Source organism: Dermochelys coriacea, chromosome 28 (assembly GCF_009764565.3).
Source record: "Dermochelys coriacea isolate rDerCor1 chromosome 28, rDerCor1.pri.v4, whole genome shotgun sequence".
In the NCBI taxonomy this organism is placed as follows: Eukaryota; Metazoa; Chordata; order Testudines; family Dermochelyidae; genus Dermochelys; species Dermochelys coriacea.
In genome coordinates this window covers 3,397,886-3,421,909 of record NC_050095.1, presented here as the reverse complement: position 1 = coordinate 3,421,909, position 24,024 = coordinate 3,397,886, and the positions used below count along the sequence as shown (strand labels likewise).

The 24,024-nt window shown below is 47.6% G+C and overlaps 1 protein-coding gene, 1 non-coding gene and 1 pseudogene across 2 annotated transcripts in view; 2 read left to right on the top strand and 1 right to left on the bottom strand.

Annotated features, from left to right (window-relative positions):
* LOC119849371 overlaps nucleotides 1–24,024 on the top strand; it is a 1,398,949-nt pseudogene that overhangs the window by 441,684 nt on the left and 933,241 nt on the right.
* The window catches only part of LOC119849376 (zinc finger protein 420-like), a 3,142,523-nt gene that overhangs the window by 2,390,495 nt on the left and 728,004 nt on the right, over nucleotides 1–24,024 (bottom strand). The window lies entirely within an intron of this gene.
* TRNAA-UGC lies at nucleotides 11,616–11,687 on the top strand. The gene has a single exon. It is a non-coding gene; the product is annotated as a tRNA-Ala (tRNA).

Genomic DNA, 24,024 nt, shown 5'->3' with positions numbered 1-24,024 from the left:
GGCATGAGAAGAAGACAGTGGCTCTGAGCAGGAATATAGCCACCAAGAAGCTGACTAAAGCTGCCAAGATCCCCAGGAAGGCCACCATGCCCATGTCTGGAATAATCATCAGAATGTGGTGACTGCAGGCGGACCAAAAAGGTAGAGAAAAGCCCTCAAAAGGTGTAATCTGCCAAGCCCCAGAAGGTGGTCAAGATCCCACCTAAAATCAAGACTGGAGAGCCAGCTTCAAAGCACCCAAAGCCAGGGCTAAGAAGGTGTACTGAGAAAGAAGTGAAGAGATTTCTATTGGGATGACTCCTGCTCCCCTAATGGCTCTTTTATGATCACCATCGACCACCCAGAGAGATCAAAGTCCTGCAGGACAAACAGCCACATGGATAGTATAATGAAGTGGTGGCAGTGGGGAGAATTGTTTCTCTTCCAGATGGGAAGTGCTATGTTTTGTGTAACGCCTCCCAGGTGTGTGATGCACTGACAGGAGAGCTGCCTAGAGCTCCCATTTGAGCTCATTCTCTTTGACCTGCTTCTACCATTATTTCAGAACCAGCACGAGTGGGAGTGTGTCCCTGTCACTTCACCAGCTATAGAACAGGCTCTGTCTGCATCCCATCTTCGATTAATCCCACTTTTTAATGTATTCCTATTGTGATACTTTCCCAATTCTCTGCCTCATTCTAACATTCTGGTCAGAGATTGAATATGGGGAGGAATGGAGTAGTTTGCATGACATTTGGTAAGTTGCCATAGTATGTGATTGAAAACTCTGCTGGAGGTGGGCAAGAGCCTGTTACAAACATAAAATAGCTAAGCTTTACCAAACGTACCTGTTACACATTCAAACCCTTCTGTATACACACAATAGAAATCACAGTATGCGAAGAATTTTTTGGCTGACTGAGAACAACGCTTCCTTAGCTCTTGTCCCCTAACGCCCCTACTCTACTTGCACTACATTGACGACATCTTCATCATCTGGACCCATGGAAAAGAAGCCCTTGAGGAATTCCACCATGATTTCAACAATTTCCATCCTACCATCAACCTCAGCCTAGACCAATCCACACAAGATATCCACTTCCTGAACACTACTGTGCTAATAAGCAATGGTCACATAAACACCATTCTATACAAGAAACCTACTGACCACTATACTTACCTACATGCCTCCAGCTTTCATCCAGGACACACCACACAATCCATTGTCTACAGCCAAGCTCTAAGATACAACCACATTTGCTCCAGTCCCTCGGACAGAGACACACACCTACAAGATCTCTATCAAGCATTCTTAAAACTACAATACCCACCTGTGAAGTGAAAAAAAAAGCAGATTGACAGAGCCAGAAGAGTACCCAGAAGTCATGGGTACAGGACAGGCCCAAAAAAGAAAATAACTGAACACCACTAGCTGTCACCTTCAGCCCCCCAACTAAAACCTCTCCAGTGCATCATCAAAGATCTGCAACCTATCCTGAAAAATGATCCCTCACTCTCACAGATCTTGGGAGACAGACCAGTCCTCACTTACAGACAGCCCCCCAACCTGAAGCAAATACTCTCCAGCAACCACATACTACACAACAAAAACACTAACCCAGGAACCTATCCTTGCAACAAAGCTTGATGCCAACTTTGTCCATATATTTATTCAAGTGATACCATCATAGGACCTAATCACATAAGCCACAACATCAGGGGCTCATTCACCTGCACATCTACCAATGTGATATATGCCATCATGTGCCAGCAATGCCCCTCTGCCATGTACATTGGACAAACCGGAAAGTCTCTACGCAAAAGAATAAATGGACACAAATCTGACATCAGGAATCATAAGATTCAAAAACCGGTAGGAGAACACTTCAACCTCTCTGGCCACTCAGTAAAAGACTTAAGGGTGGCAATTTTGCAACAGAAAAGCTTCGGAAACAGATTCCAATGACAGGTTTCAGAGTAGCAGCCGTTTTAGAGTAGCAGCCGTGTTAGTCTGTATTCGCAAAAAGAAAAGGAGTACTTGTGGCACCTTAGAGACTAACAAATTTATTAGAGCATAAGCTTTCGTGAGCTACAGCTCACTTCATCGGATGCATTTGGTGGAAAAAACAGAGGAGAGATTTATATACACACACACAGAGAACATGAAACAATGGGTTTATCATACACACTGTAAGGAGAGTGATCACTTAAGATAAGCCATCACCAACAGCAGGGGGGGAAAGGAGGAAAACCTTTCATGGTGACAAGCAGGTAGGCTAATTCCAGCAGTTAACAAGAATATCAGAGGAACAGTGAGGGGTGGGGTGGGGAGGGAGAAATACCATGGGGAAATAGTTTTACTTTGTGTAATGACTCATCCATTCCCAGTCTCTATTCAAGCCTAAGTTAATTGTATCCAGTTTGCAAATTAATTCCAATTCAGCAGTCTCTCGTTGGAGTCTGTTTTTGAAGCTTTTTTGTTGAAGTATAGCCACTCTTAGGTCTGTGATCGAGTGACCAGAGAGATTAAAGTGTTCTCCAACTGGTTTTTGAATGTTATAATTCTTGACGTCTGATTTGTGTCCATTCATTCTTTTACGTAGAGACTGTCCAGTTTGGCCAATGTACATGGCAGAGGGGCATTGCTGGCACATGATGGCATATATCACATTGGTAGATGCGCAGGTGAACGAGCCTCTGATAGTGTGGCTGATGTGATTAGGCCCTATGATGGTATCCCCTGAATAGATATGTGGACAGAGTTGGCAACGGGCTTTGTTGCAAGGATAGGTTCCTGGGTTAGTGGTTCTGTTGTGTGGTGTGTGGTTGCTGGTGAGTATTTGCTTCAGATTGGGAGGCTGTCTGTAAGCAAGGACTGGTCTGTCTCCCAAGATCTGAGAGAGCGATGGCTCGTCCTTCAGGATAGGTTGTAGATCCTTGATGATGCGTTGGAGAGGTTTTAGTTGGGGGCTGAAGGTGATGGCTAGTGGCGTTCTGTTGTTTTCTTTGTTGGGCCTGTCCTGTAGTAGGTGACTTCTGGGTACTCTTCTGGCTCTGTCAATCTGTTTCTTCACTTCAGCAGGTGGGTATTGTAGTTGTAGGAATGCATGATAGAGATCTTGTAGGTGTTTGTCTCTGTCTGAGGGGTTGGAGCAAATGCGGTTATATCGTAGCGCTTGGCTGTAGACAATGGATCGAGTGGTATGATCTGGATGAAAGCTAGAGGCATGTAGGTAGGAATAGCGGTCAGTAGGTTTCCGATATAGGGTGGTGTTTATGTGACCATCGCTTATTAGCACCTTAGTGTCCAGGAAGTGGATCTCTTGTGTGGACTGGTCCAGGCTGAGGTTGATGGTGGGATGGAAATTGTTGAAATCATGGTGGAATTCCTCAAGAGCTTCTTTTTCATGGGTCCAGATGATGAAGATGTCATCAATGTAGCGCAAGTAGAGTAGGGGCATTAGGGGACGAGAGCCGAGGAAGCCTTGTTCTAAGTCAGCCATAAAAATGTTGGCATACTGTGGGGCCATGCGGGTAGCCATCGCAGTGCCGCTGATTTGAAGGTATACATATAACAGAACGCCACTAGCCATCACCTTCAGCCCCAACTAAAACCTCTCCAACGCATCATCAAGGATCTACAACCTATCCTGAAGGACGAGCCATCGCTCTCTCAGATCTTGGGAGACAGACCAGTCCTTGCTTACAGACAGCCCCCCAATCTGAAGCAAATACTTACCAGCAACCACACACCACACAACAGAACCACTAACCCAGGAACCTATCCTTGCAACTAAGCCCGTTGCCAACTCTGTCCACATATCTATTCAGGGGATACCATCATAGGGCCTAATCACATCAGCCACACTATCAGAGGCTCGTTCACTTGTGCATCTACCAATGTGATATATGCCATCATGTGCCAGCAATGCCCCTCTGCCATGTACATTGGTCAAACTGGACAGTCTCTACGTAAAAGAATGAATGGACACAAATCAGACGTCAAGAATTATAACATTCAAAAACCAGTTGGAGAACACTTTAATCTCTCTGGTCACTCGATCACAGACCTAAGAGTGGCTATTCTTCAACAAAAAAGCTTCAAAAACAGACTCCAATGAGAGACTGCTGAATTGGAATGAATTTGCAAACTGGATACAATTAACTTAGGCTTGAATAGAGACTGGGAATGGATGAGTCATTACACAAAGTAAAACTATTTCTCCATGGTATTTCTCCCTCCCCCCCCACTGTTCCTCTGATATTCTTGTTAACTGCTGGAATTAGCCTACCTTGCTTGTCACCATGAAAGGTTTTCCTCCTTTCCCCCCCCGCTGCTGGTGATGGGTTATCTTAAGTGATCACTCTCCTTACAGTGTGTATGATAAACCCATTGTTTCATGTTCTCTGTGTGTGTGTATATAAATCTCTCCTCTGTTTTTTCCACCAAATGCATCCGATGAAGTGAGCTGTAGCTAACGAAAGCTTATGCTCTAATAAATTTGTTAGTTTCTAAGGTGCCACAAGTACTCCTTTTCTAGTAGCAGCCGTGTTAGTCTGTATTCGCAAAAAGAAAAGGAGGACTTGTAGCACCTTAGAGACTAACAAATTTATTTGAGCATAAGCTTTCGTTAGCTACAGCTCACTTCATCGGATGCATTTCCAATGAGAAACTGCTGAGTTGGAATTAATATGCAAACTAGATACCATTAACTTGGGTTTGAATAGAGTCTGAGAGTGGCTGGGTCATTACACATATTGAATCTATTTCCCCATGTTAAGTATCCTCACACCTTCTTGTCAACTGTCGAAATGGGCCATCTTGATTAACACTACAAAAGTTTTTTTCTCCTGCTGATAATAGATCATCTTAACTAATTATCCTCTCACAGTTTTTATGGTAACTTCCAACTTATCTGTAGATATATATATGTGACAAAGTTCCTCCTCTACCTTGGTGGGTCTTGTGCTTATTGGCGGATTTGCTTGCCTTGGAGCTTCACAGCAGCCCTCAGTTTGGCCATTTTCATGAACCCACAGTCCAGGTCAACTCCTCCTGTGTCTGACCAGGAGTTGAGAGGTTTGGGGGGAACCTGGGCCCACCATCTACTCCAGGCTCCAGCCCAGGGCCCTGTGGAATGCAGCTGTCTAGAATGCCTCCTGGAACAGCTGTGAGACAGCTACAACTCCCTGGGCTAATTCCCCATGGCCTCCTCCCAACACCTTATTTATTCTCACCATAGGACCTTCCTCCTGGTGTCCAATAATGCTTCTACTCCTCAGTCCTCCAACAGCCCGCGTTCTCACTCCTAGTGCCTCTTGCTCCTAGCTCCTCACACGCACACCACAAACTGAAGTGAGCTCCTTTTTAAACCCAGATGCCCTGAGTAGCCTGCCTTAATTGATTCTAACAGATTCTTGATTGGCTGCAGGTGTTCTAATCAGTCTGTCTGTCTTCATTGTCTCCAGAACGTTCCTGATTGTTCTGGAACCTTCCCTGTTACCTTACCCAGGGAAAAGGACCTACTTAGCCTGGGGCTAATATATCTGCTTTCTATTACTCTCCTGTAGCCATCTGGCCCGACCCTGTCACAATATATATCTTACTATATGTTCCATTCTATGCATCTGATGAAGTGGGCTGTACGCCATGAAAGCTTATGCTCTAATAAATTTGTTAGTCTCTAAGGTGCCACAAGTACTCCTTTTCTTTTTGTGGATACAGACTAACACGGCTGCTATTCTGAAATAGAAATTGGGGCTCTAAGGCCATGTCTACACTACCCGCAGGCAGCGGTTAGTGATCGATCTATCGGGGATCGATTTATCGCTTCTACTGTGGAAGTGATAAATTGATCCCTGATCACTCTGCCGTCAACTCTGGAACTCCACCATGGCGAGAGGGAGAAGTGGAGTCGACAGGGGAGCAGTGGCCATCGATTCCGCACGGTGACGACGCGCCCCAATTATAAACTCATCTTCAGCATATAGGCTGCTGAACCTAGCGAGGGGGGAGGTTCTCAATGGTTGGGCTCCAGCCTGAGAGAGAACTTCTACATTGCAATTAAACAGCCCCTGGCCTGGACCGTGAGCCTTGCAAGCCCCAATCAGCTGGCTTGGACCAGCTGTGGGTTTTTAATTGTACTGTAGACTTATGCTTGGTGTCAAAATCGCAGCTTTCTCATCAGGGAATCAAACCGTAGTCCCCCAAGTGAGAGATCGGGATAGTCACCACTATACTCATGAGACTGACAACTGCCCCTGAACAGGGACCTAGGGGAACAGCTTGGCCAGCTCCTTGGACAGCTGTGGTTGTCAGGAGACCCAGCTAGGCAGGACTTGCTCTGGGTTCTATGCAGGGGGAGATTAACTGGGAGAAGTGGGGAGTTTGCCTCCGATTTACAGGGAGCTTTGCCAGAGTGGAGCCTGTAGGTCACATGCTGGGGGGCTGTCACGGGCACACAGGCTCAGTGCTCTGGAACAGCTCTGAATCAACCCCAGGCAGGACCCTCTTCAGGGTGACACCCCTCAGGGCATGCTCACACTAGGGGAAGCCTCCTTGCCTTCAGCACCTCCTGGGACTGACCTTGGACCTTTCAGCACCCCTGTTCCACACCAAGAGCTTCCTGTAGTGAGTCATCTCCGTGGGCCACCTTGGAAAGCCTTACACTCCCCAAAGGGGAGTCGTGCATCCCCAACTTCCACAATCACCAGTGTCTCTCAGCCAGTGTTGTAAAACAGAAGGGTTTATTAGCGGTCTGGAATAAATCCTGGGAAAGTTCTTTGTTAGCACAGGAATTAGGAAAATTCAGAAAAGTCCATCTTGGGGAGACCCAGAACTCAGAGCCTGGGCTCTCCCCTCAAGTCCCCAAAACAGCAGACTCCTTGCTTCCAACAGCCGAATCTCAGCCATGCCCTTTTGCCCCTCTTCTGCCCTTTGTTCTGTTTCCCAGGCAAACTGGTCCCCTGGCCTCCACCTCTTTCTTTCTTCTCCAGCTCCTCCCAGCCAGCTGGATGCTTGCAGCAGGTATGCCCCGGATACAGAATTGCTGGCCATTGTCTTGGCCCAAACAGCTAGACAGCAGCCACACCTGCCCTTTAGGGGTCTCTGCAAAGATTAAACACCCTTATCCCATCACCTAGTTCAGTGGTCCCAAAACTTTTGAGGGTCACCCCCCCCTTACCCTTGTCCATGCATCCCCTTAGCTGTGGTTGGGAGTGGGGCCACAGCTATGGGGGAAGGGATGCGGACGGGGTAAGGGGGCTGAGGCTGGGGCCAGAGCTGGGGGTGGGGGCTGAGACTGGCAGCAAAGCCCCAGGTGTAGGGCTGGAAATGGAGCCCTGGGAGTGGTGCCGGCAGCCAGGACCAGCAGCTGGGGCCAGGAGCGGAGCTGGGCAGCGCTCCCTCCCCATCTGCTGTGGGGGCTGGCCCGGGCCCCAGATGCATTCCCCTGAATGCTACTCCATTCCACTTGGCACCCCAAATTTGGGACTTCTGACCTAGAGAATTGTGCAACAAATAGGGGAAACTGAGGTACACCCAATATGCATACAAAATGTTCAGAAAATTCCCACTTCATCACAGGGGTGTCAGTGGGGTCTGAGCTGGGCAGCAGCACTGCGAACGTGGGGAGGTTTCCCTTTGGAAACTGTAAAACATCCCCCTGTGTTCCAGGGAAAGCCTCCCATTTATCCCTTAACCCCCTTCCCTGAAAATCTCCACCCCTGCCCTGGCACACAGAGACCCCCTCACTCCAACACAGATTTTTAACTTTTCTTACTTTTCCTTGGCCTTGTACAAACATTTTTCCCATCAAAATGATCAAGGGCTTTTAAAATGAGAATAAGAGAACAAACCAAATCAAACCCAAAGAAACCGCGATCGAGCTCCCCACCACACAGTTTGGGTCTGAATTTTTCTCCTGAAATTTGGAGGCAATAAAACTCAGACTGCTACTGTCCAGAAAACAAACCTAAACCTCCCATACAGTACCTAGGAGATCTATTTCTGAACCACCAAGGCTTCAGCTCTTTTTGTGTGATTTCCAGCTGCCCAATACTGCTGCTATTCCAGGGGCACAATTCTTGGCTCCAGTAAGCATTTCTCTCCGCCTCGTTCTGTGCATCACAGGTTTTTCTAGGAAAGGACAGGGAATGGTTTTCAGGTCAAGTGATCCTCCTTCAAATCAAGCTAGAACCTGAGAATCCTTCCCCTTTCCCAGGTTGTGGGAGGGGAGACATTTAAAAGAGCTCTCTGAGCTATTGCATGTGACTAAGTAAAGAGAAAAAGCAATATATTCCCCCCTCTGCTTTGGGTGCTGGATTTACTCTTTGAATTTCAGATGACTTCGAGTCTGGGCATTGGGCTTATTTATCAGTTTATCTGGAATTGGGGCTTTGATTTGGAAACAGCTGTGATGGCTGAGTAGTTAAGGCCTTGGGCTAATAAATCAAGTGAGGTTTCCCAGCAGAGATTCAAAACCTACTTGCAACAAAGACTGATTTTTTCACACACACGCTTACACAAAGACAGTTAATCTGTACAACCTCCTGATATAGTCTCGATTTAGTCCCCGTCCCAACAAAACCCTATTCTGCTCTATTACGCTGTCCTGGGATAAAAGGGAAGGTCTTCTCATGGATCCATAAGTGGTTAAAAGGTTTTCAAAATGGAGAGAAGTAAATAGTGGTGTCCCCCAGTGGTGTCCCCCAGGGGGTCAATCCTGGGACCAGGACTATTCAACATATTCATAAATGATCTGGAAAAAGGGGTAAACAGTGAGGTGGCAAAATTTGCAGATGATCCAAAACTACTCAGGAGAGTGAAGTCCAAAGCAGACTGCAAAGAGCTACAAAAAGATCTCCCCAAACTGTGTGAAAGGGCAACAAAATGGCAACCCCCTAAATCAGGGGCTTGTTCCAGCCCTGAGTCTGGACTACCGGGATCCCTCCCACACAACAGGTGCTGGAATAAGCTGAGAAAGCACCTTGGCATTAGCCGTGGAAAGCTAGAGCATCTAGGCCAGTCACCTTTTGGAGCCTTGTGGCTTGGCCTCCTCTGCCCTTGGACGTTGGCCTACTGAGGCCGGCTCTTCTGGCTGCCTTCCTTGGCGTGACTTGACAAAGGAGGAAGGGAGGCAGGAATGGGGCAAAAGAGGAAAGTCATGCTGAGGAAGGCAGGACAGAAGCTAAGTGCCTCAGTGGGGTTAGTAGAGCGCCACCATTCGTTCTGCCAAAGCCTGGGGAGGTGCGGTTGGCTGCTGGGAGGTAGAATCCTGTGACTGTCTCTTGGCTTCCCAGGGATGGCTACTTGCAGTCCAGGAGAAGAAGCGGGGTTCTGGGTGAAAGAAAGAGAAGCAAAGATGAGTCCGAATAGGCTCCTTTCTGGCCAAGATGGTGTGCTGTGGTGGGCTTGGGAGTTGCCTGTGAACAGTGGGTGGACTTGTTCCGGTGAGAACAGCTGCTTCTTTTTGGCCGACCTGGTGTCACCAGTGGCAGCTTGCCAAGTGGCAGGTGCTGGCTAGAGTGAATGCAATATAGGAAACCCCAGCCTGCCCCTCTGGACCAAGTCCACTGCTTGTCTCCTACGTTGTGACATCCAGATTAAAATCTTCCTGGTATGTGCTGTGGCTTGTACGTTAAGCCTTCCTGGTTGGCCTTGGTGTTGCCAAAGTAGCTGCATTGAGATTGCATTAGTTTGAAGATCTGAAGGTTTCTGGCTTGATGCCAGGCTTTAGCACACCCTTTCACCCTGGGCATGTAGTGCTGGGCTTTTTTCTGGCTGTGCAGCTGTGCCCTTGAACTCCTGAATGTTCCTAATTTCAGAGGCAACACTTGTCGAGGGCAGTATGTGGGTCATGTACCCCACCTGGATTAGCCCTCCCTCTGGATTAGCTCTCTCCCTGCATGGCAGCTGCCGGAGGGGTAAGTGGAGAGGAGTTGCCTTTTCTGCTCCCTCTTCCTGCATTGTTCACACTGGGCGGGGGGGCGGGGCTGTTGATCCTAAGAAAGTGAGACTGAAACTTGAAATTGTGCCCCGCCCGCACCTCTTTCAGCAGACACCAGTCATCTGTGCCTGGTTTTCAGCTCCTCAGCCAGAGGAAAAAGTTGTATTCTGCACCTAAGTGTCCAGCCCTTCCTTTCTTTCTCATGAAGGGGAGGAAAAAAGAATCTCTTTTCAAACCCCCGTCCTGCCGTTGACCTAGATGTGACTTTCTAAGTTACTGCTAAAGTGGAGGATTCAGAGTTAGTGGGGCCCTGTGTGCATAAAGTCCATGAAACATTCCCCTTTCATCCCAGCCCTGGTATGTCGCCAGTAGCTGCTGTCCCCTGGTGTCAGGGAAGGAAGTTTCCACCCATCCAGGAGACCCCAGTCTGGAACTAAAGTCAGTTTCAGGCTTCTCCTCTTCTCCGCTCTTCCTTCTTGGAATCAAGTTCATGTTTTTACCAAGAGTTAAAGGAGTCTGAACCCCCTGAATCTGGATCAATGTCACAAGTGCCCAATGTGTTCCAATCCATGGAAGACAATGTGTTAAATGCCAGATGAGTGGAGTGAAATCAGTTCTCAGCCTGAGTCCTTTGCTCTTAATCCTGAGGACATTGTCCCACCATGGGGCTATTCTCGCCTCTCTTTCACACTGAAGCACAATTTTCTTTGCAGAGACATGGAACAGCAAGATCTTTTTCTGTCCTTGTGCAAAGCAGGGTGTCAAATTCCATGGAACCTTCCTCTTCTGTCATGGAAACAATGGGCAAGCAGGGGGCCCTGGGAACATCCCGCCCTGGCCAAGACATGTTCCCTCCCCTCTTTCTTTATGCTGCTCTTGTTATTTCATGGAATATGTGGGATGGGGAAGAGGCTGAGTTCACTTCAGGTGGAGAGGAAAAAGAAAATCTCAGGGCAAACCCAACCCCTGCTTCCAGGATCATTGAGGTGCTGGGGATTTGAATAGGAAAGGAACTGTGTGAATTGTCAAGGTGGGGAATGAATAACCATCTACAACTAGATCCACCTTATTAACCACCGACACAGGCGAATCATGCTGCAGACAGAAGGGAAACTGGGAGTAATTCTTTGCTGTAGAGCCATGGAAACAGTGACCCAATTGCACTGCAGTGAATGTGCTGGGGAAAGCTGGACTTTAGAGGAGGTGGAAATAATAGTTCCGAGTAGGGTGACTAGACAGCAAATATGAAAAATCAGGACAGGGGGTGGGGGGTAATAGGACCTTATATAAGAAAAAGACCCCAAAATCGGGACTGTCGGTATAAAATCAGGATATCTGGTTACCCTAGTTCCTAGAGACAGCTGGAGTTCCCCACACCACTTCTGCCACCAGGGTCAGGGATTGAGCTGTTCACAGTGCCCACCACCACTATGACCTTCCAGCAGGGGATTGCAGCACCCCCAGTTCAGGGGAGACGGCAGAGTGTATCTCTGCACCCTGAGTCCAGGGCAGGCACTCTCTCTCCCCCACATATAGAATCTGGTTCTGCTGCAAAGTGACCCCTATGAACCAGCAACCTCCACGAGAGCATGATCCAGGGGGAAAGGTCTTCCCATGAAGCTTATAGCCACTGGATGCATTTGAAAGAGGCAGGCTCTGAGTGCAACAACTAGTAGAGAAGGTCAATTTGGGGATGTAGCTCAGTGGTAGAGCACATGCTTTGCATGCATGAAGCCCTGGGTTCAATCCCCAGCATCTCTAAGTTTGCCTTTTACCCTGCTGCTTTGCTCATGCCCAGCTGGGATGTGGCCCACCAGTCTCCCTGCACAAGTTTCAATCCTGAGCAATGAGGAGAAAGTGCCAATTGCATGGAAGCTCTGCAGGGGTTTCTGCTCCTAAATCAGCTAGGTGCTTTTAAGATTCCCACCCACTGGGCTGCTTGAAGAGGAAGGAGAAGAGAGAATCCTCCAGGACTGGAGGGAAGGGTCCCATCAGTACAGACCGAGGGGCAAGGACCCAGAGGGGCAGTCAGTGCTGAGAGAAGTCAGTGGTTTACACAAGACAGGGGACACTGTCTCTTTGAGGGGACAGGAGGGGAGGGCAGCTTGTTTACAATGATGCTGATGATGAATAGAAAAAAGGCTGGAGTCAATGAAACATGAGAGTATAGAAGGGGAAGGAGAAGGGCAGATCCGCAGAGGGCAATGAGTGCTCATACACCCCAGTTCATAAGAACACAAGGTAAGAACGGCCATACTGGATCAGATCAAAGGTCCATGTAGCCCAGTATCCTGTCTTCTCAAAGTGGCCAATCCTAGGTGCCCCAGGGTGCCACACGTTGACTGGGTGTTATGTGAAGAAATATTTCCTTTTCTTTGGTTTAAACCTGCTGCCTCTTCATTTCATTTGGTGACCCCTAGTTCTTGTGTCAGGGGGAGTAAACATTTTCTTATCCACTTTCTCCAACCCAGTCATTGTTTTATAGACCTCTATCATCTCTTTTCCAAGCTGAAAAGTCCCAATCTTATTCATCACTCCTCATATGGAAGCTGTTCCATACTCCTAATCATTTTTGTTGCCCTTTTCTGAACCTTTTCCAATTACAATATACCTTTTTTCAGATGGGGTGACCACATCTGCATGCAGTCTTCAAGATGTGGGCCTACCATGGATTTATATAGAGGCACCCTGGCTTGTCCTAGATAGAGAGACTAGACAAACAGGGACCCAGACCCCTACAGTGATCCCATGGACAAGAACCTGGTTGGGAGTGGGATGAAGGTTTCCTCTGGACAAAGGGGAGCTGAAATCCCTCAGTGTCATGGAATTTAAACAGTGCAAGATTCCAACCCTGCATGGCTGTGGCTTGAGGTGCATCAGCAGAAGGTTGGGCTGGAGGAACCTGGAGAATACATAGGTCCTAATCTATGGTTCTGCTTGTTTGTTTTTTGGTAGGTTAAATGAATGCAGCCTCTGGTCCAGTCTCTCCCAAGGACGTAATGTTGCTTTGCACAAGGAGAAATCTTGGGAAAGGATTGAAATGAAATGGAAGCAGCATATGGTGGCAGAACCTAAGGAATAAAAAGCCCTTTGATTCTTGTGTGTGCATTGCCTCTGAACCAGAAGTGTAATTTTTCTTCCTTTGTGCCTGCAGCCAGTAAAATATCAGGACAAACTCATTCCAGTGATTGTGTCACTGAGTTTCAGGAAGTTTTGATCTTATTAAAATGGAATTAGCAGCAATGCATCCGATGAAGTGAGCTGTAGCTCACGAAAGCTTATGCTCTAATAAATTTGTTAGTCTCTAAGGTGCCACAAGTCCTCCTTTTCTTTTTGTGAATACAGACTAACACGGCTGCTACTCTGAAACTTGCATTTTTAAAAGTGTCTTCCCCAAGAAACTCCAAGTTGTTCTTCCCACACATGGGTGATGGTGGGAAGCAGGGGATGTCTGCAATCTGTGGGGGAATCTCTCTGGGCCCCACTGTTAGTTCTCCATTCTTTCTCCCCTTAACCATGCAGACACCCTCCCACATACCTACCCATTATCAATGTTACACAGGAACATAAGAACGGCCATACTGGGTTAGACCAAAGGTCCATCTAGCCCAGTGACCAATGCCAGGTGCCCCAGAGGGAATGAACAGAACAAATAAGCACCAGGTGATCTATCCCCTGTTTCCCATTCCCAGCGTCTGGTTAACAGAGTCTAGGGACACCATGCCTCCCCATCCTAGCTAATTGCCATTGATGGACCTTTCCTCCATGCACTTCTCTTGTTCTTTTTTTAACCCTGTTACAGTCTTGGCCTTCAGAACATCCTCTGGCAAAGAGTTCCACAGGTTGACTGTTTTAGTGCGACCCCCTTCCCCTGTATAGGACACACACAGACCAGAGCTCATCTCTGCATGTCCCCAATGGGGAAGGAAAGACACTGATAGGGAAGGAAGAAGACGGGCAGAAGGAGTCAAAAGGGGCTAGATGAGAATAGAGGAGATTTTCTTCCTGTTAAAATGTTCTAGATTCTCATAGCTAAAAAGCTCCATTGTCAGTTGGATTTGAACCATCAGCCATTTTGTTACCACCCAGAGGTGTTAACCAAAGACTCAGGTAACTGCCTACTTCCCAACTTTGCCTAAGAAGCACCTGCGGTGGTGCAACTGGTTTTAGTGGCGGGGGGAACACTGCTGATGTTATGAGTTCAGGCCTCTCCCAGAGCATTGGTTTTCATAAGCCATGTAGCTTCCCCCACTTGCTTGCCCAATTCACATGGAAAGGGCCATACTAGGGTGATGAGAGTAAATTCTAAATTCTGAAATGCGGAAGTTGGCCCATAGATTGGGATAAGGGGTTTGAAGAAAAAAGCTCTAAGGGTATAAAACCAGTCTCCAGGGGCAGGTATGGTACAACTCCTTAACAGGGAGCCATTTGTGGGAGGCGGTTTCACTTCCTCTGTTAAATGTACTGAGAGATATTTTAAGATGAAGACAATGCCATAGCTAACAGTCGACTGGCATGTCTGGTTTAAAGAAAGAAAGGGATCTAGGGTTAATAGTCTGAAGTATTTGTGTTACCAACCCTCTCATTGTCTGACCCCGCTTTCAGTTCGGAGCAGGTTTGTACTTTGCTGTGTGGCACACACAGACTCCTGGAGAGCAATGGCAGCTGTTTCAATGGCAGAGAGCCTGGCCCTTAGGAGACTTTCTTCACTTGTTGTTTTGAAGCAACTCAATATAATAACGATGGAGCTACAACCTTCAGTCCAAAATTTCAGCCCCCCCCAGTACAAAACCGCTATTTTAGGATTTCAACAGGAGGCTTCCAGCGCTAGGACTCCTGATCAGAGAGTTCAGTGGGGAGTGTAACAACTGCTGACTTTGAGGGTCCTGGGCTAAATCCACTTGCAGGTGGAAGCCTTTTGATTTAGTTGATCGATAATGAGTCAGGCGATTATTTAATCACGGGTATTTTTAATAAATGTTACGGACAGATCATGGGCAAGAAACAAAAAATCATTGCTCATGACCTGTCCATGACTTATACCATAAATACCCCTCATTAAATCTTGGAGAGCAGAGCCCAGGGAGTCTGTGGCACCAGCTGTGGGGGGAGGGAGTCCGAAGGGCCCTTGGCACCTCCTGCAGGGGGAGAAGCCCTAGGGGTCTGCGGCCACTCCAGCTGCTGGTGGTGGGGAGCCCCAGGGGGCCAGCTGCTTCTCCGGCCACCCCAGGAATGCTGCCAGGAGCCACTGAGCTGAGGCTGCTCCTGCTGCCCTCAGAACCGCTGCTCCAGAGGTCCCCAGGGCCAGGTGCATTGGCCACTGCTTGTGCAGTCTCCGGGGCCAGCTGGCCACTGCAGAAGTCACAGAGGTCACAGTAAGTCACAGAATCTGTCAAATCCTTCCCTGCTGTGACTGCAGTTACTTGAAGAGAAGAGAAAAAGAGAAAGTGAAGAGAGAAGGAAAAAGAGACACTCCCTGTCACCTCTCTCCCCTGCTGCCTCCCCCTTGTATTCTGTAACCCCATCCCACTGGCTTCCCTGTCCTGGTGCCATGGGGGTGACACTAGAGCTCTGGGCTTTGCGAGGAAGGGAGCTCTTCACTTCTCAGCATTTCACACAAATTTCCCTTTGGGCTAAAATTTCTCCTGTGGGGCCTCTAAGTCAGAGCTGTACCCCTCCCCCTTTAGTGAGGGAGGAGGGGTGTAAATTGCTGAGTTGGCAGAGAAGTCTCCCATGAAGGGTCATATTGTTCTGGTGACTCGTTCTGACCGGGGTCACGTGTCCTCTGACACAGGATCATGTGCAGAACATGGAAACTCTGGCTTTTCCTAAATGCTGTAGAGTGAGAGTTCTTGGGAAAGGGCAGGGGGAGGGAGCAAGAGGAAAAAGGCAGAGACATTGGAGATGAGAAATGGGGGGAGAAGAAAGAGACAGAGAACACCCAGAGAGACAATAAATGATTGAAGCAGAACAAGTGTCCCAACTCAATCTTGCTCATCACAGGTGTTCAGAGAGACTGGTAGTTGTAGGTTTTCCATGGTGTCAAGTCTCTGAGGATCCCCTCATCCAGAGACCCTCCTGTGACCAGCCATGGTAATATTGTGCTTAATGCTCTGCCTTGTAGCTTCAACAGCCGTGCATGCAAGATGAGTTACAGCAACCTTTACCTTGTTTCCATGTTCATCCGGTGCCTGCTTTCAACACTTGTCAGCAAAAAGACCTGGTTTTTTGCAAGCATTTTTATGGCTAGTCAAAGGCGGGCTTCTCCGTTAACAAAAAAGATTGACCAAAAGGCGACAAGAAGAGGCACATTCAGCAAGGCAGCACTGGATGCTGGATCCTGAATTTGCTCTTTATCCAGCAGGTTTATTGGCAAGCTCTGCCACACTGCCACTCTCTGGGACTTCTCCCGTAACTGCTCCATTTTTCATCAACAATAAAATGAAAGGTGAAAGGACAGTAATTCTCCAGTTCCTGCAAGCCCTGCAGAGAACCCTCTAGAAGGGTCTTTGGGCATAGATATCCCCAGAAAATTGCATGGGCACTTGAAACAGGCTCTGGTGTCACAGGAATTGCAGTCGAAGCAACCTCCTTGCCAATGCCAATAGCCTTTTTATCAACTCCAGGCTGGTGATTTGATTCTCTCCAACGCTCCTCTGCAAAGAAGCCTTTTCCTTAGCAAGCAATTGCTTGGATTGCCAAGGGAGGTCTCTTCTGTTTCCTAAGAAAACAGAGAAAAATGTGAGCAGAGGAAACAAAAGGCATGCAGTAAGGCACCACAGGGAGTTGAACCCAGGATTTACTTTTTATGAGACAGGTGCTTTAGCCTACTAAGCCATGGTGCCTTCCGTAATGGCCTGTTTGCAACTCTTCCACTTGATGCTCCAAGACAACACCTTGAAATTCCAAAGGACAGAAGTTCCCCATTTCCCTCAAGACTTGCAGACCTTGAGCGGGCTGCCTCTCTGTGCATGGAAAGCCACAGCTGAGTTGACAGAGGGCTTCTAACATGCGCTTTTCCCACAAGCTGCTGTGATCATAGAATGGTTAGTGCTCTGCATTTCAGTCATAGCAACTTCAACTCAACTCTGAGTCATGGTAACCTTTCCATCAACTCCAGACTTCTTATTTGCCACTTTCCAAGGCTTAGTCACAAGACAGGCTCTCTCTGTCTTGAACAAGCACTTACAAGGATTGTGCTGTGACCTCTTTCATTTTTATGAGAAGAGATACAAAAAAAGGAATCTAGCAGACAAGCTAGAGGTTCAGCAAGGAAGAACTGGCAGGCCAAGCCATGATCTCCTGGTTTGTAGGAAGGCTCTTCAGCCAGCTCTTTCCAAAGATCACTATCTAGAGGCCAATTGGCACAGAGAACGATTATGGTTACAGACCCATCCTGAGATTAGAGAAGGATATTTTAAAGCTTTATCTCATCGTAAAGGAACACGATTCAAACATGTCATCACAAAGGAGAAAGCACTCCTTCATTTCAGAGGTATTGCTACTGATCTCACTGACAAACTTCCTTTTCTCAGTGCTGCTCCCAGCATTTCAGGGTGTTGGGGACACCGGGCACGGCCACTAGGTAACTCAAGGGGATGGAAGACCACGAGTGCCGATGAAGCCCCCTCGCTCTAGGCCCAGATGGACCCGACCTTCCCTTTTCTGCCTGGAGATACTCACAGCCTTCATGCTGAGAAATTTGCAACAGTGTATTGCAGGCACAGACTGGCTGGAGCAAGATTAGGTCAAGCAGGACAGGAATGTTAGATAGTGCTGAACAAACAACTCCATATATGGGGGAATAGATGATAAGAGGAAAAAGGGGAACTGGCCGGTATACCGGATTGGCTATAGGGATACTTAGGGCAGCTTGCTGTTGGATAAGGATGCTAAAGAATGAATGTATAAAATATGTGTAACTGCTTGCACTGGTGTGCAGGATTTGAGATTGTTGTCTCCCTGTACCGCTTGAAGCTTCAAATAAACTTTTCTGCTTCTCCACCCCGTTGTGATTATTGGGTGATGCATACCGGGCAACGAATCCAGCTGTTTATAGATAGATTCTTAGATACTAAGGTGAGAAGGGACCATTCTGATCATCTAGTCCGACCTCCTGCGCAGCGCAGGCCACAGAATCTCACCCACCCACTCCTATGAAAAACCTCACCCATGTCTGAGCTATTGAAGTCCTTCAATCATGGTTTAAAGACTTCAAGGAGCAGAGAAGCCTCCCTCAAGTCAACCATGCCCCATGCTACAGAGGAAGGTGAAAAACCTCCATGGTCTCTCCAATCTTCCCTGGAGGAAAATTCCTTCCCGACCCCAAATATGGCTATCAGCTAAACCATGAGCATATGGGCAAGATTCACCAGCCAGATACTTCAGCAACAAGAGAGTTTTTCCACTTCTCCATTCCAGCTGTGGTTATGGGACTGCAGCAGCTCCCCAGATGGCCAGCTTTGCTCTTTCGCTTACATCCTTCACTTCTTTGGATGAAGCTGTGTGTGCCACCAGGTTAATTCATAGCTGAGACCTCAGGTTCCACCAGTTAGTTACAAAGGCTAAATTCCCATTGCCATCAGTGGGAGGTTATCCAGGGCTGCCAGGGCTCCAGGATTTGGACCATAGTCAGTCAAGGTGCTATAGCAGCTGCGCTCTTATGTGGTGAGTCCTGCAGCCTATTACCAAATTGCTCGGCCATAGGCTGCAGGGCGGCCGCACTGGCTAAGAATCTGGCAGAAGAGATACTCTGGGGTAGAGAAGGAAAATGTCCTCAGCAGTCACAGCCAGTAGACGCAGGCAAGGTTCGGTTTGTTTTTAAACTGCTCTCCCTGCTCAAGCCTTTAATCATCCCTGTGGCTCTCCTCTGAACCCTCTGCAATTTATCAGGGAAAACAAAGAAACAAACAAAGAAACCAACCCAGGCTGTTCTGACTGATGTAACAATCTATTGCCTTCCAAGGTTGAATATCAATCCGATCATTCTATTCACCCAAGAGTTCAACTTCAAGGGCTTTCTGTTTTCTCTTTCCAATCAAATCCTGAGAAACAGCATTATTGCTACCTCATCACTTGGTCATTTAACATTCACAGGTTCACAGAGTTGGCAGGTTTAAATCTTTCCTCCCACACCACACCATGAAAAAAATCAGTGACAGAAAATGCCCTAAAAGGCCTAAAGCATCTCTGCTGCCTTGCACAGCAGACCGGAGAAATACAAGAGGGAAAGTACTTTCCTCTCTCCTCCTGACCCCGAGGAACATTTCTGTCGGTCCTTGGATCCTGTCACAGGGACAAGGACTGAGGATGCAAATGACATGTTAAGGCTTCATTGGTTTGTACATTCCTTTACTCCTTCATTAGTGATAAGGGTGCATGCGCTGGAAATTATCCACCTATGACTTTCACACCGAAGGGTATTTCCAGGCGCACAATAAAAATAATCTTTCTTCCTAACCTGAGCATGTTGAATCTGGAGTCATTGTGTTGTGAATTACACCTGATAGGTCACGCACAGAAACTGTTACGAATTATACCCAATAGGTCACACACAGTTCGAGTCTAGACTGAGGCACATAAACGAGTTACCACTGATCAGTCTTTGCAAAGTTTATTACGCTCGAGCGTGGTGCCCCCCTGCTAGTCAGAGGGGGACCCTATGCATTGTCTACACATCTTATATATATGAGTAGGTGATGCATGCAGCCCTCGTGCCCGAACCCCTCCACGAATCAGTAGGTTCCATTGCCCTCGTGCACAGAGTTCTTCGGCCAATGAGTAAAAGCCCATTATTATTGCATTTAAGCCGAACCTTCACTTGCGATAACAAGCTTACACAAAATTTTGCTAACTCCAGGCCCTTTTCATGATCGTTGCTTCTCTCGCCAAACAGCGAGTCAAGGCCAGGCCAGAGCAGCCTGCTACAAAGCCACAGAAATGAGAGTTCTTTTTTAACTCTTTCACAACAGTCCCTCCTTTTCTTTTGTACGTCAGTTAATTATATTAGAGCAGAAGAAATCCGTTGACAACATATACTACAACACTGTATACATACAAAAAATAATACAAATACAATCACGCCCAAACAGATCAGATACAAGATACGTCGTCCCCACACACCCAGATCTGGCACCCACGACGTAAGCCAGTTCCAAACTTCTTGGAACCCAGTGCTAGTGTTGTCAAGACTAATGATGGAATATTGTTGCCTGCTGTTGTAAATGTGAATGTCTGTTTCGACTCGGCCATGTTGATTTACAAACACACAACAGCATGAATTTACCAAAGCACAGACTCCGCCCTGATTTGCAAGTAGGTAATCCAGGGCTAGGCGGTTTTGCAGGGCAGTTTGTGATAGCTGAGTGACTTCTATTTGAAGGGCAGAGAGAGCATCAGAGGTGGCATTTGCCATCAATTCTAGGGCAGCCGATATGTTAACTATGGCCTTTTCTAATTCACTAACTCCCAACCATGGTAAGAACCATCGTGTGAAGGAATGAAACCCCGTTGGGCGGTTAACGAGGGGGTTCTCTGCAACTTCTCATCGTTTTCTCCATACTAAATTGCGAATTCTTTTTCGGGGTAAATTTTGGTGTCCTGTGACCACGGGTACAATAGCCCCCAGAGTACACGTACCAACCCAATCTGCTGGGAGAATTTTATAAGCTGTGTGATTGCACAACCAGAACCAGCCTGATCCTTCAGGGACCAGCCAAGGGGCCCCTGAGTAATTTGAAACGTGTGCTGCCTCAGAGCCAATTGTGGTAGTGTGGTTACACCCCATAAAAATTCCTACAAAATTCCTGTTTTTCCTTCCTTTCCTGGGCTTTACACATACCGCATAATTGCCCTGGGTCACCATGTTGATAGACCATGTTTGAATAGTGCTATTCCAATTGAAAGTGGTATTGGCCCATAACATGGGCAAATGCCTTTTATTAAAAGGGATAGGCACCCCTACTAGCGGGACCCCCGACCAATATATGTGGGGTCATGGATACATATCCAACACTGTGTTTGATTCACACTCCGGGTAATAACGCGAGTCAGATTCAAGAAACTATTACCCGCCCATCCTTCTACTGAACTTGGGAATAGGGGGGGGAACCCCCAGGCAAACCATACCAATAACGACATCCTCCCCGATACCACACAAAAACCAATACTCCCAAAAGGAGTCCAATAGACAGGAACACAAAAAGTCCTGGTGGGCTATGAAGGTCCCAATAGCTGGAGAGCTCGGTCCAAGGTTTAGTAGTAGTGTTCATTAATGAAGCAGTTCATCAGTCAGGATCAGGGCCGGATGGGGGTCTCGTGGCCAGTTTAGCGTAGCTATGGTGAATCCAGGAGCCTTTACCTGCAACTTTCAAAGCAGAATAAGTACATAACAATACCTGATAGGGCCCCTCCCACCGGGGTTCCAAAGGATCTGCCCGAGGGATCTTTTTTACCATTACCCAGTCCCCTGGTTTAAAGGAATGGACCTTCAATCCCAGGGGCGCAGTTTGAAACAGCTGTGCCTCGGATTGATTACAAGCCAACTCCTCCTGTAGCCTAGCAACATATTTGGCCAAAGTTTCATCTCCATCCAAAAGGCTAACATGGGCCGGAACATAAGTTCCTGGAACTAATGCTGGTCTCCCAAACAGTACCTCAAATAGACATAGACTCAGGGGCATCCGTGGGGTTCGCCGTATGTGCCATGGTACTATAAGCAAGACATCTGGCCACTTAAGTTTAGTTTCTCTGCAAAATTTTGCAGCTGTTGTCTTCAAAGCGATTCATGCGCTCGACCTGTCCAGCGGACTGAGGGTAGTATGGAGTGTGTAACTGTCGTGTAGTCCCCAAACACCGGTACAACTCTTCTAAGATTTTTGCAGTAAAATGTGAGCCTCGATCTGAATCAATCACTTCAGGGACCCCAAGCCTAGGTACAATGTCTTTCATCAAAAACTAGACTACAGATCTGGCGTCTGCCTTTCTGGTTGGCACCGCTTCAGGCCATCCAGAAAGTTGGTCCATGATGACGAGGAGGTGGCGAAACCCCAAGCATTTGGGCATTTCGGCATAATCCATTTGCAGACGCTGGAACAGAAAGGTCGCCCATGGTCTCCCTCCCCTAAGGGCAACATCGAATCCGGCCTGGGCAGAAAAGGCCAAGCAAGTAGAGCAAGAACTGAGAACTCGTTTAACGGCAGGGTACACATGGAGTGAGGCCCAATGCTTCAATATGGCTGTCCCCGTGCCCTGAATCCCAGTATGGCCCAAAGAGTGAAAGTAATGAGCCGCTGCAAGCAAGTAACACCGGGGAAGGATAGGTTTATTTCCAATCCTCCAAACCCTATTGGGGCCCTCTGATCCTTCCCAAGGCTTCCAATCCTGTAGCTCTGACGAGGCTATATCAGCGTACAATAGTGACCAGTCAGCTGGTGGAAAGGATACTTCCAAGGGGAAGGAGGTAGAGACCCCCAGAGGTTGTAAAGCTGCGGCCTTTGCGGCTGAATCAGCTAATGCATTTCCCCTTGACACAAAATTGTCAGGTTGTCTATGTGCATAACAATGGACCACCGCTACCGGGCGTGGGGCTTGAATGGCCTCTAAGAGGGCAGAAATTAGCGGGCCCTTGGCGATTTTCGAACCCGAGGAAGTTAAAAACCCTCTATGCTTGCAGAGCTGGCCCGTAGCATGACAGACACCGAAAGCATACTTGGAGTCCGTATAAATAGTAGCTGCTTTCCCTGCTGACAATAAACAAACCCTGGTAAGCGCATATAACTCTGTACTCTGAGCGCTAAAAGAAGGGGGTAGGGGGGCAGCCTCAATAACATCTGTATGGGAAGTAACCGAATATCCTGACACCCGATAACCTTTTAAATAGTACGAGGATCCATCAGTAAAAATCAATAAATCGGGTTCAGTTAAAGGGGTGTCCACCAGATCCGGACGGGGCTTACCATCCTGCGCGACGACATCCATGCACACATGATGTGGGGTTCCGTCTTCAGGAAGGGGTAGCATCGCGGCCGGATTAAGAACGTTGCAGCGACGTAAAGTAATATTATCAGCAGCTAACAAGATCAGTTCGTACTTGTGAGCTCGCTGTGGAGACAGAGCCTGAGTAGAATGCTGTTTTAGCAAAACTTCAACCTCATGAGGAACCCAAACAGTCAGAGGGTGTCCCAAAACAATAGGTCGTGTTCGTTCAACCATAACAGCGGCGGCAGCAATAGATCGCACACAGGAGATAGAGCCTTGAAGAACAGGGTCCAGCTGCACCGAATAATAGGCTACAGGACGTGGGCGAGCCCCTAAGTACTGTAGAAGGACGCCACTTGCTACTACCCTCCTCTCATGAGTAAAAAGAGAGAACGGCTTACCATAGTCCAGGAATCCCAAAGCCGGTGCAGAGGCGAGAGATTCCTTGACAGACGTGAAAGCACATTCCATTTCAGAAGTCCAGGAAATAGGGTCACCAGTTGACATGGTAGTGGCTTGAACTAAAGGTTTCACTAGTTCCCCAAAAGCTACAATTCATGGATGACAGAACCCAGCCGCCCGCAGGAAAGCTTGTAACTGTCTCTTTGTAGTCGGACGCGGGTAATCATGGATTGCCCGCACCCTGTCAGGGGAGAGTAAATGCTCCCCCGGCCTAATGATGAAACCCAAAGAAGTTACCTGACTCTGGCATAGCTGCAGCTTGGATGGAGATGCACGATGACCTTTATCAGCTAATGCAGTAAGCAAAACAACAGAATCAGTTAAACAAGCATCGCGGTCAGAGGCAGCAATTAACAAATCATCCACATATTGAATTAAAACAGAAGAACTAGGCAAAGTAATATCCTTTAGATCCTCAATGAGAATCTGAGAAAAAATGGTGGGGGATCCCGAAAACCCCTGAGGAAGCCGTGTCCAAGTTAACTGTTGACCCTTCCAAGTGAAGGCAAACAAATACTGAGAATCAGGGTGTAAAGGGATACAGAAAAATGCTGCGCACAAATCAACAACAGTAAAACAGGTAGCCGACTGAGGAATCAATGTTAAAATAGTACTAGGGTCTGGAACCACTGGATGAGGGGCTATGACATAACTGTTT